Source organism: Pongo abelii, chromosome 22, assembly GCF_028885655.2.
Source record: "Pongo abelii isolate AG06213 chromosome 22, NHGRI_mPonAbe1-v2.0_pri, whole genome shotgun sequence".
NCBI lineage: Eukaryota > Metazoa > Chordata > Mammalia > Primates > Hominidae > Pongo > Pongo abelii.
In genome coordinates this window covers 37,929,936-37,945,872 of record NC_072007.2, presented here as the reverse complement: position 1 = coordinate 37,945,872, position 15,937 = coordinate 37,929,936, and the positions used below count along the sequence as shown (strand labels likewise).

The window sequence follows — 15,937 nt, the reverse complement described above, 5'->3', positions numbered from 1 at the left end:
ACATACGTATATGTTCCTGATTGAATGATTTATCTTCCTTTGGGTATATACCCAGTAACGGGATTGCTGGGTCAAATGGTATTTCTGCCTCTAAGTCTTTGAGGAATTGCCGGGGGGAGAACAACACAGACTAGGGCCTGTTGGAGGGTGAGGCATTGGAGGAGGAAGAACATCAGGAAGAACAGCTAATGGATGCTGGGCTTAATACCTAGATGATGGAATGATCTGTGCAGCAAACCACCAAGGCACACATTTACCTATGTACCAAACTGCACATCCTATATCCTGAACATGTTCCCTTGAGCTTAAAAGTTGGAAATCAAAAAAAAAAAAAAAAAAGAAAGAAAGAAAAAAAGAAAAGAGAATGTGGCTCTCACTGGGTGGCAGAGTAGTTGCAGTGGGGCTGTACTGGAAGAAATTGCTGAAAATATGCCTTTTGGGCTGGCAGGAGATTCATCCTCTGGGGTGTCATGGAAAGCTATTTATTTTTCCAGAGAGACTCAACTGCTAAATTATCTGAAAGGAGTACAAAAGGAAGCTGATGGTCTCTGGATGCTGCTGAACAGGAGCCAGGTGTTGGAGAAGGTGTGTTCCACTGTGAGAGCCTGATAAGGGAGCATACCAGACCTGGGATGAAATCCCTTCCACCTCCAGCATCTCCCACCACCATCTGCTGGCAAGTTTTTACATTCTGGCAGCTATTTAAAGGGCCCAGATTCTTTTTCTCAGAACAGGCAATAGTGAATTTGCCTCTGGAAGGCAATAAATTAATTACTGGTACAGCCACCTTGTTGCTGGAAACAGTTGTTTATTCTTTTGTTTTTTTATTGCCATTAGCTTGGTGCTTCCTAGGTTAGAATTGATAGTAATTGCAGAGATACATGGCGTTGTCTATGTCTAAAAATTATGCAAACTTGTAAATAAGTCTAAAAGGTAGGCAGCATGTCCTTTAAGTGGCATAAGTTGACAAAATGATGCAGGATATTTTCTTGACCCTCTGTGGGACTCAAAAGAGAGGTGCGCCATTTACTCAACCTGCCCTGTTCAACCCCTTGTGGGAGGGAGCACCCATGCAAATGAGTATGGGAATTGAAGCGAATGAGCTCAGGAACTTGCCAGCAATTTAGGTGCCTGCATGAGCAAACTCTGCTCACTCAGGTTGACTGTGTCCCACCCATTGCAGGAGGAATTGTGCAGGTGAGTGAGTGCAGGAAAAAACTGGCCACTTTAGTGCTGGCAGGAGCAAACTTCATGCAGGCCTCTTGGCAGGATCCAGTGGGGTTCCCCAAGGCCCCAGAGGGCATGTTACAATACTCTTTTAGCTCCGCCGTCCACAGAAAGCAGTGTGTTATCAGCTCAGCGGGCCCTTTGGCTTATTGCATGGGGCAGCTGCCCTCTGCTGGCAATGGCAAAGGGCCACTGTGACAGCCTTTGTGGGTGTCCACACTTGGTGCATCCCAAATTCTTGTCCGGTGCCCAAGAGGAATGAGGTCGCAAATATAAATTGAAGGATGGTGAATGTGGTGAATTTTATTGAGTGACAAGAGTGGCTCTCAGCAGACAGGGGAGACGGAAAGGGGACGGGAAGGGCAGGTCGCTCTCCTCTGATGTTAAGTCACCTCTTTGCCTCTCTCTTGTGAAGTCAAGTTGCTGCTTTCTGACATCCAACTGCCATCTCTGGAGTCAAACTGCCTCTCTCCAACATCCAGCCACTTTTCCTCTCTGCTGGCTGAGTCTGAGGTCTTTATAGGCACAGAAGTGGGGCGGAGTGGGCCTTAGGTGGTTATGGAAAAAGCAACATTCAATCGGTAAAAATATGCTATTCAGAAAGAACCAATCGGGAGACAGCAGGTACACAGGGATGGAAGTTCTCACTTTGGGCCATTGGGTTTCAGGCTTTTTGACTCGGGGATGGGGTTTTGCCAGGGACCTGCCCCTGTCTGCCTAGAATGTCTCAGACTCCTGCCTCTATCATTGCATCAAAAGGCCACTTGGATATTATAAAAGGCAAAAAGTGCAATAGTTATAAAAGTGTGGGCCTTGAACCAACAATTTTAGCTTTGCTGTGTAAACTTAAGAGAAATGCAAAATTGCATGCCAAGACCTACTGAATCAAAAACTCTGAGGATGAATCTCAGCAGTTTGTATGTTAACAAGCTCTCCAGATGGATCCGATATGTGCTAATGCTTAATAACTAATCATCTAGGGTAAAGTACTTAGTTCAGTTCAGTATTTATTACTGAATTAGAGTCCCAGGCTCAATGAAGTTTTATGTAAACTGGAATTTTTTTCCCACTTGACAAATATATTTCATGGAAGAGGAACAAATAAGCACAAAAGTGTATAGTCTACACAAGAACACCTAAAACAATTCCCTTTAACCACACACCCGTATTATACCTCAGTGTGACAAATTTAACATGTTCATTCCCATGGTCACAAACTTGAACCATCATATAGCATAGAAGAATTAGCAGCAAAAGTAAATAAGATTAAAATTATTCTTAGTAATCAATGTTACACTGCTCAGACTAGTTAGAAATTATTTAGTTGCCCAGTAATTGTGCTTAATAAAACAGACTCTTTGGGCACAGACTTTCATAATGATATGGCTTAGAAAACTTTCAGGCTGCCATGGTGGGCTGCATTACAATTTCTAAGACTCTCAAGTCTGGAAGCAAATGAACTTGATGAGAGCAGACTGCAGACCCAAGATTCCTTGGAATAAGCAAGACTGAATGAAATAATGAGGAGGACTTGCTTGTAGTTACTGGTTGGTTATATTGTTGGCATGATTTTAAACAATTTTCCTACTGCACTTCTAATTGACATGCTAGTGAACAAACTCGGACTCTTTTCATGTTCAGCCTCTGCCTGTTTATCTAATGTTCTCTTTTCAATAACATATTTCACTCCTGTTTATTGCCTGGATTTTGTTAATGGGGTACTCCACTCTGTATCACATTCATATTTATCTTACAACCTATTTTATAATAACTACTTTAGTCTATTTGGGTTGCTATAACAAAATACCATAGACTGGGTAGCTTATAACAACAAAAATCTATTTCTCATAGTTATGAAAGCTTGGAAGTCCAAGACCAAGGTGTAAGCAGATTCGGTGTCTGGGGAGGGCCCTCTTTCTGGTGCATAGATAGTGCCTTCTCCCCATGTCTTTACATAGTGAAAAAGAAAAGGCAGTGCCTGGGTTCTTTTTGATAAGGACCATAGTCTCATTAATGGGGGCTTTCTCTACATAACCTCATCACCTTCCAAAGGTGCTGCTCCTTAGTACCATCACATTGGTGACTAGGTTTTAACATATAAATTTTGAAGGGATGCAAATGTTCAGACCACAGCAATAACTTTATACTCCTGGTGAGCTGCGTCCAGCTAACTAAAACCTTGTTCTACTAAGAATTCCAATTATATTTTACATGTCAACTAATGAATGTTTCCAACTAGGATCTTCATAATCATCACTTCATATTCCCATATAATAAACAAGATTGCACACCAGCAACTCTTTTAAGACAATTTTAAATTTAAGATTTGTAAAAATTAATAAGCCTTATAACAAACATACATAAGGAAAATATTTTTTTTTTTTTCAGTTTTATTTCAGTTTATTGTTATTTCAGAGAATAATGTAACAAAAATCCCTACTCGCACCATTCAGCCATTAACATTTCTCATATTTGCTTTCAGTATTTTTTTTCTTCAACGAAATAAGGTATTATGAGTAAAGCTGAAGGTCATTTAACTACTCTCCTGCTTCAGTTCTCTAGAGACCATGATTCTTCCATTTTGGTGGTTATCCTTCTAGATAGACTTTTTTTTTACTTTTATATATGTAAATATGTATTTAAATGATGAGTTCATGTCCTTTGTAGGGACATGGATGAAATTGGAAATCATCATTCTCAGTAAACTATCGCAAGAACAAAAAACCAAACACTGCATATTCTCACTCATAGGTGGGAATTGAACAATGAGAACACATGGACACAGGAAGGGGAACATCACACTTCGGGGACTGTTGTGGGGTGGGGGGAGGGGGGAGGGATAGCATTGGGAGATATACCTAATGCTAGATGACGAGTTGGTGGGTGCAGTGCACCAGCATGGCACATGTATACATATGTAACTTACTGCACATTGGGCACATGTACCATAAAACCTAAAGTATAATAATAATAATAATAATAATAATAATAATTACAATAAAAGAAAAAAAAAGAAAAAAAAAAAAAAAAAGAAAACCAAAATCAGAAGGTCAAAAAGCACATGAAAAGATGTTCAAATTCAGGGCTATACAAATTGAAATAACAGTGAGATATCACTTTTCATCTGCCAGACTGGCAAAAATATTAAGTAACATCTACTGCCAAGGAGATGTGGGAAAATGAGTACCCTTGTTCAAAACCAGGGTAAGTAGGAAGTATTTTAGGCTTTTTGGAATGCATTCCAGCAACAGCCATTAGAATGTAAAAATACATATATACTTTGACTTGAAACTCTCTCTCTTGGAAATGTATCTTATAAAAATTAAAACCCTGGTACCTGGGAATAGATATGTGTTTGTCATACAGTTGTTCACCAGATTAGGAAAATATTAATATCACTTTGTTCTCATCACTAAAAGGGAAACTAGAAACTTAATTAATTAGAGGTCATTACAATAATATGTACGTATGAGGAAATAAAGCCATTTTCTTATGATAGTAGCAGAACTGGAATGGAAAAGCAAACTATAGAATCTGTTATTAATGTAGACATTATAAAGCTAAAAATTCAATATTTAAATGCAGGATATTTATGGACTTCAGTTTGGACTACATTATCTCTATGATCCACCAACTTTATAAAATACTATGGTGATCAAAGATGAGGAAGAATTTAAGTACCTAAAATTTAAAATGTTGAGAAAAAAATATGCAGCTGGAGGAAGAAAAGGGGTAGAAATGTAGAGGACAATTTTGAATGTGAGTCTGTTTTCTAACTTACGTTGGACATGCAAGTAGGAAGGTCTGATAGAGAGTTGTAGTTGCAGGATTGGTCTTTCGCAAAATATTAGTCTTGGAGATATGCTGCTTAGTATTTTTCTCAAATTATTTCTAGATTATGGGGTTCCTTATAATAAAATTAAAAGCCAACGAGCATAGATACTATTAGTTGTTGTATAAAACAAATACCGCATGAAGCGGTGCTATTAGTTAAAATGAATCGCAAAGGGCTGATCTGTACTCAGTCAAAGAATGTTTGGGTCTGCCAGCTGGCATGACTAATAATTAGACTTATTTCACTTGAAATTTGATTTATTACTAAACCAGGAAACAAGAATTGCATAGAATACATGTGTAATGAGAGAGTATGAGTAAAGAAAAACAATAGAGTTGCCCGGCTTATCTACGTTGCCTTAGTTCCTCACAGGGGCATGGCGGAACCAGAGGGCCCATGATGTAGAGTAATAGTAGTTAAGGCACAAGGCTATTAATATGAATGGAGAGTGCATTAAGCCATTCTCACACTGCTATAAAGAACTGCCCAAGACTGGGTAATTTAGAAAGAAAAGAGGTTTAATTGACTCACAGTTCTGGAGGGCTGGGGAGGCCTCAGGAAACTTACCATCACAGAGGAAAGGGAAGCAAACACATCCTGCTTCACATGGATGCAGGAAGGAGAAGTGCCAAACCAAAGGGGAAAAAGCCCCTTGTAAAATCATCAGGTCTTGTGAGAACTCACTATCATGAGAACAGTATGAGAGTAGCCGGCCCCCAAGATTAAATTATCTCCCACTGGGTCCTTCCCACAACAGTTGAGGGTTATAAGAATTACAATTCATGATTTCATGATGAGATTTGGGTGGGGGCACAGAGCCAAACCATATCAGAGAGGCTATACTTATATGAAATAAAACAGAATTTAAGCTAAAAACAGTGAAAACAAACAGGAAGACTGTTATATAATGATAAAGTGATTCATTCCACAAGGGGCTGTAACAGTCTTAAACATATATGCAACCGGCACTGAAGCACTCAGATAAATGAAGCAAATATTCCTAAAGGGAGGGCTAGAGTCTGATACAATAATAATTGGGAACTTCAATACGAGACTCCCAGCATTGAACAAATAACTTAGACAAAAATTAACAAGGAAATGTCAGACTTAAACGGTACTATAGACCAAATAGACCTAACAGACATTTAAAAAACATTTTAGCCAATAACCGCAGAATACACATTCCTCTCATCAGCATATGGAATATTCTCCAGAATAAACCATATGTTAGGCCACATAAAAGTATCAACAAATTCTAAAAAATCAAAATCATATCAAATATTTTCTCAGACCACAATGGAATAAAACTAGAAATCAGTGCCAAGGGGAACATTGAAAACTATACAGATACATGGAAACTAAACATTCTTTAAACAACCATTGGGTCAAAGAAGAAATTAAGATGAAAATTTTTAAAAAAAATTCTTAAAGCAAATAAAAAGTGGAAACCCAGTATGCCCAAACCTACAGCATACAGCAAAGACAGTTTTAAGAGTGAAGTTTATAGCAATAAATGCCTACATCAAAAAGTAGGAAGATTTCAAATAATCTAACAATGCACCTCAGGAAACTAAAAAGGAAGAAAAAAACAAAACCACAATTAGTAGAAGGAAAGACATAATAAATATCAGAGCAGAAGTAAATGAAATAAAGACTAAAAAACCAATACAAAAGATCAGTGCAATAAAAAGTTGACTTTTAAAAAAGCTAAAATCAATGAACTGCTAGCTAGACTAACCAATCAAAAAAGATATAAGACCCAAATAAACAAAATCAGAAATACCGACAGGGACATTACAACTGATACCACAGAAATGCAAAAGATCATTGGAGACTGTTATGAATAACTATGTGCTAAAAAACTGAACAACCTAGAGCAAATGGATAAATTCCAGGACATACACAACCCACTCAGATTGATTCAGGAAGAAATAGAAAAGCTGAACAGACCAATAACAAGTAGCAAGAGTGAATCAATAATAAAAAGTCTCCCAAGAAAGAAAAGCCCCAACCAGATGGCTTCACTGTCAAATTCTATCAAATGTATAAAAATCAATACCAATTATACTCAAACTATTAAAAAAAAACTGAAGCGGAGAAAATTCTTTCTAGCTTATTCTCCAAGGTCAGCGTTATCCTGATACCAAAACCGGACAAGTACACACAGATAAGTAAATACCCTGACTATAGTTTATATATGAACAGTGAATTGTATGTTTCAAAATACCAAGAAGAGAGGACGTGAAATCTTTCAAAAACATAGCAATTGTAAGTACTAAGACTGATGGATACCCTAAATATCCTGCCTTGGTCATTACATATTCTACACATGTAACAAAATTTCATATGTACCCCATAAATGTGTGCAAGCCTAATGTATCAATGTAATAAAATAAATAATAAAAGTAAGTGTAAATCAAGAGTAATTTAATTGCAAAATTAATTGCACTCTCTGAAACTTGTAAATTGTAGTTCGGAACAAAACTGTTTATCCAAAATTTATTTTAATCAATATAAGTGCTTAAGGGTTGTGCAGAATTCAATGATCAGTTATATTTTTGAAGTGTTTGCATACCTATAGCTGTAGAATGTATACACAAAAATGTCTAAGTTGATGGAGAGCCTGATATATGCCTCTGATAGGTATATGATAATGTAAAAGGTGGGTTGAAATGGTCAGGACATGTAAGCACTATTTCAATTTAGAAGAAAAGGGATACTACTATTTTGATTTGGCTTTGAAAATCAAATAGACGTGATATGAACAGAAAGAAGAAATATCCAAAACATACGTAAGCCATATAAAGAGGGAAAATAGAAATATCATTGAGAACCACAGAGGAAGAGAAAAGAAGGCAGATGCAGAAGGAGAATGTGAGAGTGATGCATGAAAAATGAAGAAATGAGAAGAGCAGCAGGGAGGAAGGGGGGAAGAAATATCAGAGTATTAAAGTAGTTTTCTCAGTTGCTACATCATCATTATTTTGTATGTTATAAGCTTCTCTTATTATTGCCCCTCGAAGAGATCATTACTTAATGAAATATTACTCTACAACTTCCATTATATCTTAAAATTCTACAGTTCCTCCTTGAATAGCGGTAACCACTGTAGTTTTCTACAAGGAAATAATGTTTATTGACTATAAGAATATTGGCCAGAGTAATGGTGAGCCTTTGTGGTTTTCATATTCCCATCATCCACATAGTAAATAAATATTTACTTTGATTTTCAAAATTGATGCTAATTAATATATGTGAATATATTAACAAGAAGCCAGAAGGTAAGTGATCAGCTTCTCCTTAGAGAAAAAAAAAATTCAGCATCTTCTTGCAACTTACAGTTGAAGATTTTATTCTTTAAATTAATGCTATACCATTCATACAATCTTTGGTCACTTTAATTTATTGTTAAAGTTAAGAAAGTAATTCTTATGGGAAGACAGTTTTATCCTGAATTATATTCATTTCAGAAATCAAGGATGCAATGTAAAATGTTTCAAATTTCATTTTTAAGGATCATATTCTGAAGTCGAGGCAAATATCTGCTGTTTCCTACAAATGATTTTCTGAGTTTAACACAGTTATGTAGTACATTGCACAAGCAACCTTTTTCTTGGTAAATTTAATTTTTATGTGCCTTTTCACTGACTAGGCTCAATGTTGATTCTGATCCTAGTTGCAAGATAGTTTGCTTATTAGTCAGGTCTAGCTATAATGAATTGCTTTTAAAATAAAAGATACAACAAATAAATGCTTTTATAACGTTGATTTTCATTCTGTAAGCATTGATATAAATTTAGTGAATTCTTATTCCTCCAAAATTTTTAGATTGATGTAAATGCATTTGTCAATTATTTTCCTATTGTCCTTATATAGAAGAACTCTGTTTATGGGATAATATATTCTAAGCATTGTGGTGGAGGCAATCACCCAGTGCCTAGTGTTGTATGTATGGATTTGATAACATAAAAATTCATCCTTCTTTCTGAAACATTTTATAAAATTCTCTGAAGTACAGCTAGAGTAGCCAGGCTTATTAAATCAGAATACATAGAACTTTTTTTATATTTTATCAGGCAAACCTAAGTACAGAAACTTTAACCAATTCAACCTTTGTGATTAGTCAATGTGACCTAGCAAATTCCTTTATATTTCAAGGTTAAAATGCATTCATTCAAATGAGAAGATAAATATATTATCACATGTTAAATATTATATGCCAGGTATTGTTGTATGTGGAACTTTTAGACCATAATACTTCCATTCTGATCACAATCCTAAGTGATGAGTACTGGTATAAGAAAATCTACTCCAAGGTTTATGTTAATTATTCAAAGTTATACAGCAAGAAAGCAGTGTGCTCACCTTTGCACTCAACTCTATTGGATTCTGAAGTCTTCATTGCTGTGTAAGAAATTAGCCATTGCCTTTCAAATTCCACTTGTTCTCTTTTTCTTTCACAAACTGACTTTGTGAAGGTAAATCAGCATAAACATTTTCTCCCATTCTGTAGGTTGTCTGTTTACTCTGCAGACAGTTTCTTTTGCTGTGCAGAGTTCTTCAGTTTAATTAGGTCCCATTTGTCAATTTTTTGTTTTCTTGCAGTTGCCTTTGGCATTTTTCTCATGAAATCTTTTCCTATGCCTATGTCCTCAATGGTATTGCCTCAGTTGTCTTCCAAGGTTTTCTTAGTTTTGGGTTTTACATTTAAGTTTTTAATCTCTTTTGAGTTAATATTTGTATATGGTGTAAGGAAGGGGTCCAGTTTCAATTTTCTACATATTGAGAAGTGAAGCCAGCTGGACTTCCTGGGTCAAGTGGGGACTTGGAGAACTTTTCTGTCTAGCCAGAGGATTGTAAACACACCAATCAGCGCTCTGTGTCTAGCTAAAGGATTGTAAATGCACCAATCAGCACTCTGTGTCTAGCTAAAGGATGGCAAATGCACCAATCAGCACTCAGTAAAAACACACCAATCAGTGCTCTGTGTCTATCTAAAGGATTGTAAACGCACCAATCAGCACTCAATAAAAACACACCAATCAGTGCTCTGTGTCTATCTAAAGGATTGTAAACGCACCAATCAGCACTCTGTAAAAACACACCAATCAGTGCTCTGTGTCTAGCTAAAGGATTGTAAACACACCAATCAGCACTCTGTAAAATGGACCAATCAGGGCTGTGTAAAATGGACCAATCAGCAGGATGTGGATGGGGCCAAATAAGGGAATAAAAGCTGACCACCAAGCCAGCAGCGGCAACCCGCTTGGGTGCCCTTCCATGCCGTGGAAGCTTTGTTCTTTCGCTCTTCACAATAAATCTTGCTACTGCTCACTCTTTGGTTCTGCACTACCTTTATGAGCTGTAACACTTACCACGAAGGTCTGCGGCTTCACTCCTGAAGTCAGTGAGACCACTAACCCACTGGGAGGAACAAACAACTCTGGACACACGATCTTTAAGAGCTGTAATACTCACTGTGAAGGTCCACAGCTCCATTCTTGAAGTCAGCGAGACCAAGAACCCACTGGAAGGAATAAATTCCAGACACAATATGGCCAGCCAGTTCTCCCAGCACCATTTATTGAACAGGGAGTTGTTTCCCCATTGCTTGTTTTTGTCAGGTTTGTCGAAGATCAGAAGGTTGAAGGTGTGTGATCTAATTTCTGGATTCTCTATTCTGTTCCACTGGTCTATGTGTCTGATGAAGGTCTAATATCCAGCACCTATAAGAAATTTAAACCAATTTACGAGGAATAAAAAAAACAATTCCATTAAAATGAGGGCAAGGGACATAAACAGACATTTCTCAAAAAAAGACATACATGCGGCAAGCAATCATATGAGAAAAACTCAAAATAACTGATCATTAGAGAAATGCAAATCAAAGTCACAATGAGATACTATCTCACAATAAAATAGTTATTATTAAAAAGTCAAAGAATAACAGATGCTTGTTAGATTGTGGAGAAAAAGGAATTGTTTTACACTGTTGGTGGGAGTGTAAATTAGTTCAATCATTGTGGAAGAGAGTGTGGTGATTCCTTAAAGACTTAAAGGCAAAACTACCATTCGACTCAACAATCCCATTGCTGAGTCAAAGGAATATAAATTTTTCTATTATAAAGACTCATGCACACATATGTTTATTGTAGCATTATTCACAATAACAAAGATATCAATCAACCCAAATACCCATCAATGATAGACTAGATAAAGAAAATGTGGTACCATGGAATGCTATGTAGCCACAAAAAATAATGAGATAACGTCCTTTACAGGAACATGGATGGAGCTGGAGGCCATTATCCATAGCAAACTAATGCAGAAACAGAATACCAAATACCACAGAGTCTCACTTATACATGGGAACTAAATGATGAGAACACATGGACACATAGAGGGGAATAACACACAATGGGGCCTATCAGAGGGCGGAGGGTGGGAGGAAGGAGAGAAGCAGGAAAAATTACTAATGGTTACTAGGTGTAATGCCTGGGTGATGAAATAATCTTTACAACCAACCCCCATGGCACAGCTTTACCTATGTACACCTGCACATCCTGCATATGTACCCCTGAACTTAAAATAAAAGTAAAACAATTTACAGAACATGGGAGACATCTGTAGTTTGAACTTTGCATAGAACTGATGTTTCTTTATAATTAAATTTAGTTTATAATTTACTTTTTGGGGGGCCAATATCAGAGCAGTGATGTGTTTTTTTGTGTAAATCAGCACATGATAAAGATTTGCCCTAGTACAGTTGATGTTAAATTTACTTGGCCATAGAGCTTCATGACAGATTTTTCTATTATAGAGTTAATTATTTTTCTCTTCTTTATTAAGTATCTTAGGGTGATTTACCAGATAATGTGCATTAACCGTCACATTTAATCTGGAAGCTTCCCTTCCTTCTTAAATTTTCTTTGCATATATCTGTCTTTGGAAATGAAGGCTCTCATCTTTGTTTACAGGTCAGAAAAACTGGGAAAAACCCAGGCTCTTCCACTTATTTGATGTTTGGCACAATATTCTTCTTGAGCCCAAAACATGGTATTACTGGTAAGCTTGCTAGAAACTTAGAAACCCAGACTGTATTCCAGATCTCCTGAAAAAAAATCTCTGCAGGACAAATTAATCTAGTTTATTGTTCACATTAAAATTTGAGAAGGATCTTCTAACTGACCATGACTTTTCTATCTGAGAAATATACACAACTTATTGTGTATGATGTAAATAAAGCACTGAAAAATGCAAAAAAAAAATAAAAAAGTAAATCAGTCGCTCTCTTGTTCTCTGGAATCTGGTTGGGTTCAGCCAGTGAGCATTACCAGCAGGTGATTTCAGCGATTGATTGCAAGTCTTAATAGTTTATCATGGAGGAGCATCTGGAAGAAGGAATAATTGCAGGGACTTGAGTAGATAGTGGAGGGAAGGAAGGAATTTGGGTACTTTTATCTTTAGGTTGACTCTAGCTGAGGAATACGTATTATTATATCTAAAATATGCTCAGATATTCTACTGTTTAAGACACTGGTATACAATTATATGCTGACATTATTCATGATAGAGTAATTATGTGATTAAAAAATGGACTTGCTCTATCAACGGACTTGTTCTCATGAGCATTTTGGTCTACTGTGGAAGACGTATAACAACATTTTAAAACCCAGGTAAGTATTATTGAAAATCATAATGAGAATGTTGACTAAAACTATTTTTTAATAAAATGAGCAATTAAAACAAGAAGATATATCTCAGAGGAGGGGTCCAAAACAGTTGTTCCTATTCTGTGAGGGAGAGTATTCAAGAGAGACAATCAAGAAACAATACAGAGGCCAGGCGCAGTGTCTCACAGCTGTAATCCCACCACTTTAGGAGGCCAAGGCAGGTGGATCACCTTAGGTCAGGAGTTAGAGACCAGCCTGGCCAACATGGTGAAACCCCATCTCTACTAAAAATATGAAAAAAAAAAATATATATATATCCAGGCATAGTGGCGGGCTTCTGTAATTCCAGCTACTCAGGAGGCTGAGGGAGGAGAATCGCTTGAACCTGGGAGGTGGAGGTTGCAATGAGCTGAGATTGCACCACTGCACTCCAGCCTGGGCAACAAGAGCAAAACTCTCTCTCAAAAAGAAAATAAAATAAAAAAGAAAGAAACAACAGAGATGAAGAGAATCGTGTAGTAGGATCTAGGGTTAAAGACATAAATAGAGATCATGTAGATTTATTTTGTTAAGTGAAAGTGGGGAAAATAGGAGTTCAGTTTTATTTGACAAAGATTAGAGACACAGGCTTGGAGTTTTAACAAACAGGTGATATGAAGATATAAATTATAAACAATAATTATACTGAGCAGTAGACCAAAAACAAGTATGTATAGCCTCAGTTTTAGCACAAAATCTTTGACAAACATTTGTAAAACTTTCAGAAGTGTAATGTTTATTCTTCTAGCATTCCCAGAGTAAGATCTCAAGCAGGACCATATTGAGCCTGAAATGTTTGATTAGTTCACTCACCATGGGCAATAGAAGCAATATTGACAAGTCTCCACTCTGTCATTAGGGATGAGCTATAATACATGAAACAAATCAGATATTTTAGCTCTTTCATCCTGCCGTGCTTTCCAAAGTGAAGCCCACAAGATGCTATGCAGCCATTTAGTCTGGGTTCAGAATATTTTGGCACCTTTCTACACAGTAGTAAATTCATGTTTGAGGAAATAAACAATTGCATGGATGGCCCAATCTGCTTGCTCAAACTATAATTAGTATTCCCACAGTTCTTTGAAGGCCCGACATTAATACCATAAACAAACAAGGGAAGATAACAGTGATTGCAACCAATAAAATATAATTTAATTTAAAAATTAACCAAAGAAAGTTAGGCTGTTTCGTGAGCATGCAATTAAAATAAATATATGAAGATAAGTGAGCCAAAGCAACAAAATTAATGTCTCTTGCATAATGGTTCATTGTCAAACATAGTAAACACATACACATATGCTCATAGATATGCACACATGAATATGCACACATACACACACACACACACACACAAAATTTTTACCTGAGACCTGGCACAATCCTGCATAGGGCCCTAGCAAGAAGAGGAGAACTGAGTAAAATGATGGGTGAAAAAGTTTAGAATTAGACAGGACCTGGGATTAGGGAAAGGCCTGAAGGACAAGAGCCTGATGTAGTTTATTAGTTAGAAATTTAAGACCACAAGTAGCTCTCGGGTAGCTGACTTTAGTAGGCATAAGTAAGGTCCAATTTCAGGAAACACTAGTCTGATGAACCGTGACAACTTTAAGTTGGGTTTTGACATAGGAAGATAATAGCAGAGATGATTATCGTAGGGTATCAAGGTCCTAGCCATCAGATGGAAGTACAGGATTGGGGAATTAGTACTAAGAGGAACCCAGAAATAGTAAGATGTCACCCCATGTTTAGAATAAAATAAAAAGCAGGGAGGTTATAAACCAGGACTGAGACTCAAAGTGTAAAACAGAATACCAGTCAGCTGAAGTGAGGTGTGAAGTCCAGCCCATATTTCTAGGAATAGGCATTAGTGCAGAATTAGAATTTAGCACAAAGTTAAGGCAACATTATTGTAAATATCAAGGGGTAAATTTGAGTTCCTCATCTTACTACTGAATGGCCAGAGCATTCGTCATAAGGATGAAAGAGAACTAAGCCTATAAATGAGAGTCCAATGGTTCAGCTGAGGATAAACACGTCGGCAGAGGTTGGCAATCAGATTGAGTTTAATGGGTAGATTGTGTTAGGATGATCAGAGACTAAAATAAAAGGATATGATCACTTTATTCATTTATCTTCATAGGCAGATAGATGGATAGAGATATAATTATGTATATGGATATAAATGTACAGATATATTATTTTATATCTTAAACAATTTGATTGAATGTAAAGAATTTAGCACAGCCTCTTAAATATTAACTACTATTTTATTGTGACTAATATTCAAAATGTCTCTAATACTAATTTACATGAGTTATGTTGAAACCTACCCAATTGTCCCATAGAACTGGTGTTTATGGTTTCTTTTGAATAAACATAGAAATTTACTGTCCCATCTTGAAACTTGAGCAAGTTACATTTGTCTTATGTGAATTTCTTTATCAGGAAACCAGCCACCAAACCTCCCAGATAGCATCAAGGAATTGAAACTTACAGATCAACACATCTGGACAATGAGATGTTATATCCCTCACCTGCCATTATTAACTAACCAACCATCTGCTTCCTATTGAAGAATTCTGCTTCATTACCCCTTCCTAATTCCTGTTTTCCTATACATGGTTACTTTTCTTCCTGTTATATAAATCCCTAATTTTAGTTGGCCGGGGAGATGGATTGGAGACTGATCTCCCATCTCCCAGGCCGCAGCACCCAATTAAAGGCTTCTTCCCTGGCAATACTCATTGTCTCAGTGATTGGCTTTTTGTTGAGTGAAGAGCAGGACCTAGAACAAACTCCTGGCATTTCAATAACAATGTTCTTTGTGACATCATCCCTGATAGCCAGGTTCTATTAAATTTGGGCACACAAAACAACTAATGTTTCAGTTAAGGCCACTAAGTAACAAGTGGTTCTTTGAGCAAGGATGCGCACAAGCAGATTTTGCAGACAAAAATTAAATGCATTATGACACTAGCCTGAAGTTATATACTTAATAGATTTGAATTTATTTCTGTAGAAAATCATCAGATTTTAATAAAAATTAATCACCTACTTATTTGTATCTTCATTTTTGTGGCCACAAATGCATGTTCATTAAATCGCTCGAGATATTTAATTTAATTCTCCAGTTGGGTGGGTTGTGTGATTTAGTAGTGGCCAT

General features: G+C 36.7%; 1 long non-coding RNA gene across 1 annotated transcript; it reads right to left on the bottom strand.

The window, feature by feature from the left end:
* Positions 1 to 1,533: 1,533 nt before the first annotated feature.
* Positions 1,534 to 15,554, bottom strand: LOC129052441 (uncharacterized). Its single transcript, XR_008517484.2, has 4 exons — positions 15,269 to 15,554; positions 13,588 to 13,640; positions 10,541 to 10,788; positions 1,534 to 1,774 (listed from the first exon to the last, which is right to left on the bottom strand). It is a non-coding gene; the product is annotated as an uncharacterized LOC129052441 (long non-coding RNA).
* Between the last annotated feature and the right edge of the window lie 383 nt (positions 15,555 to 15,937).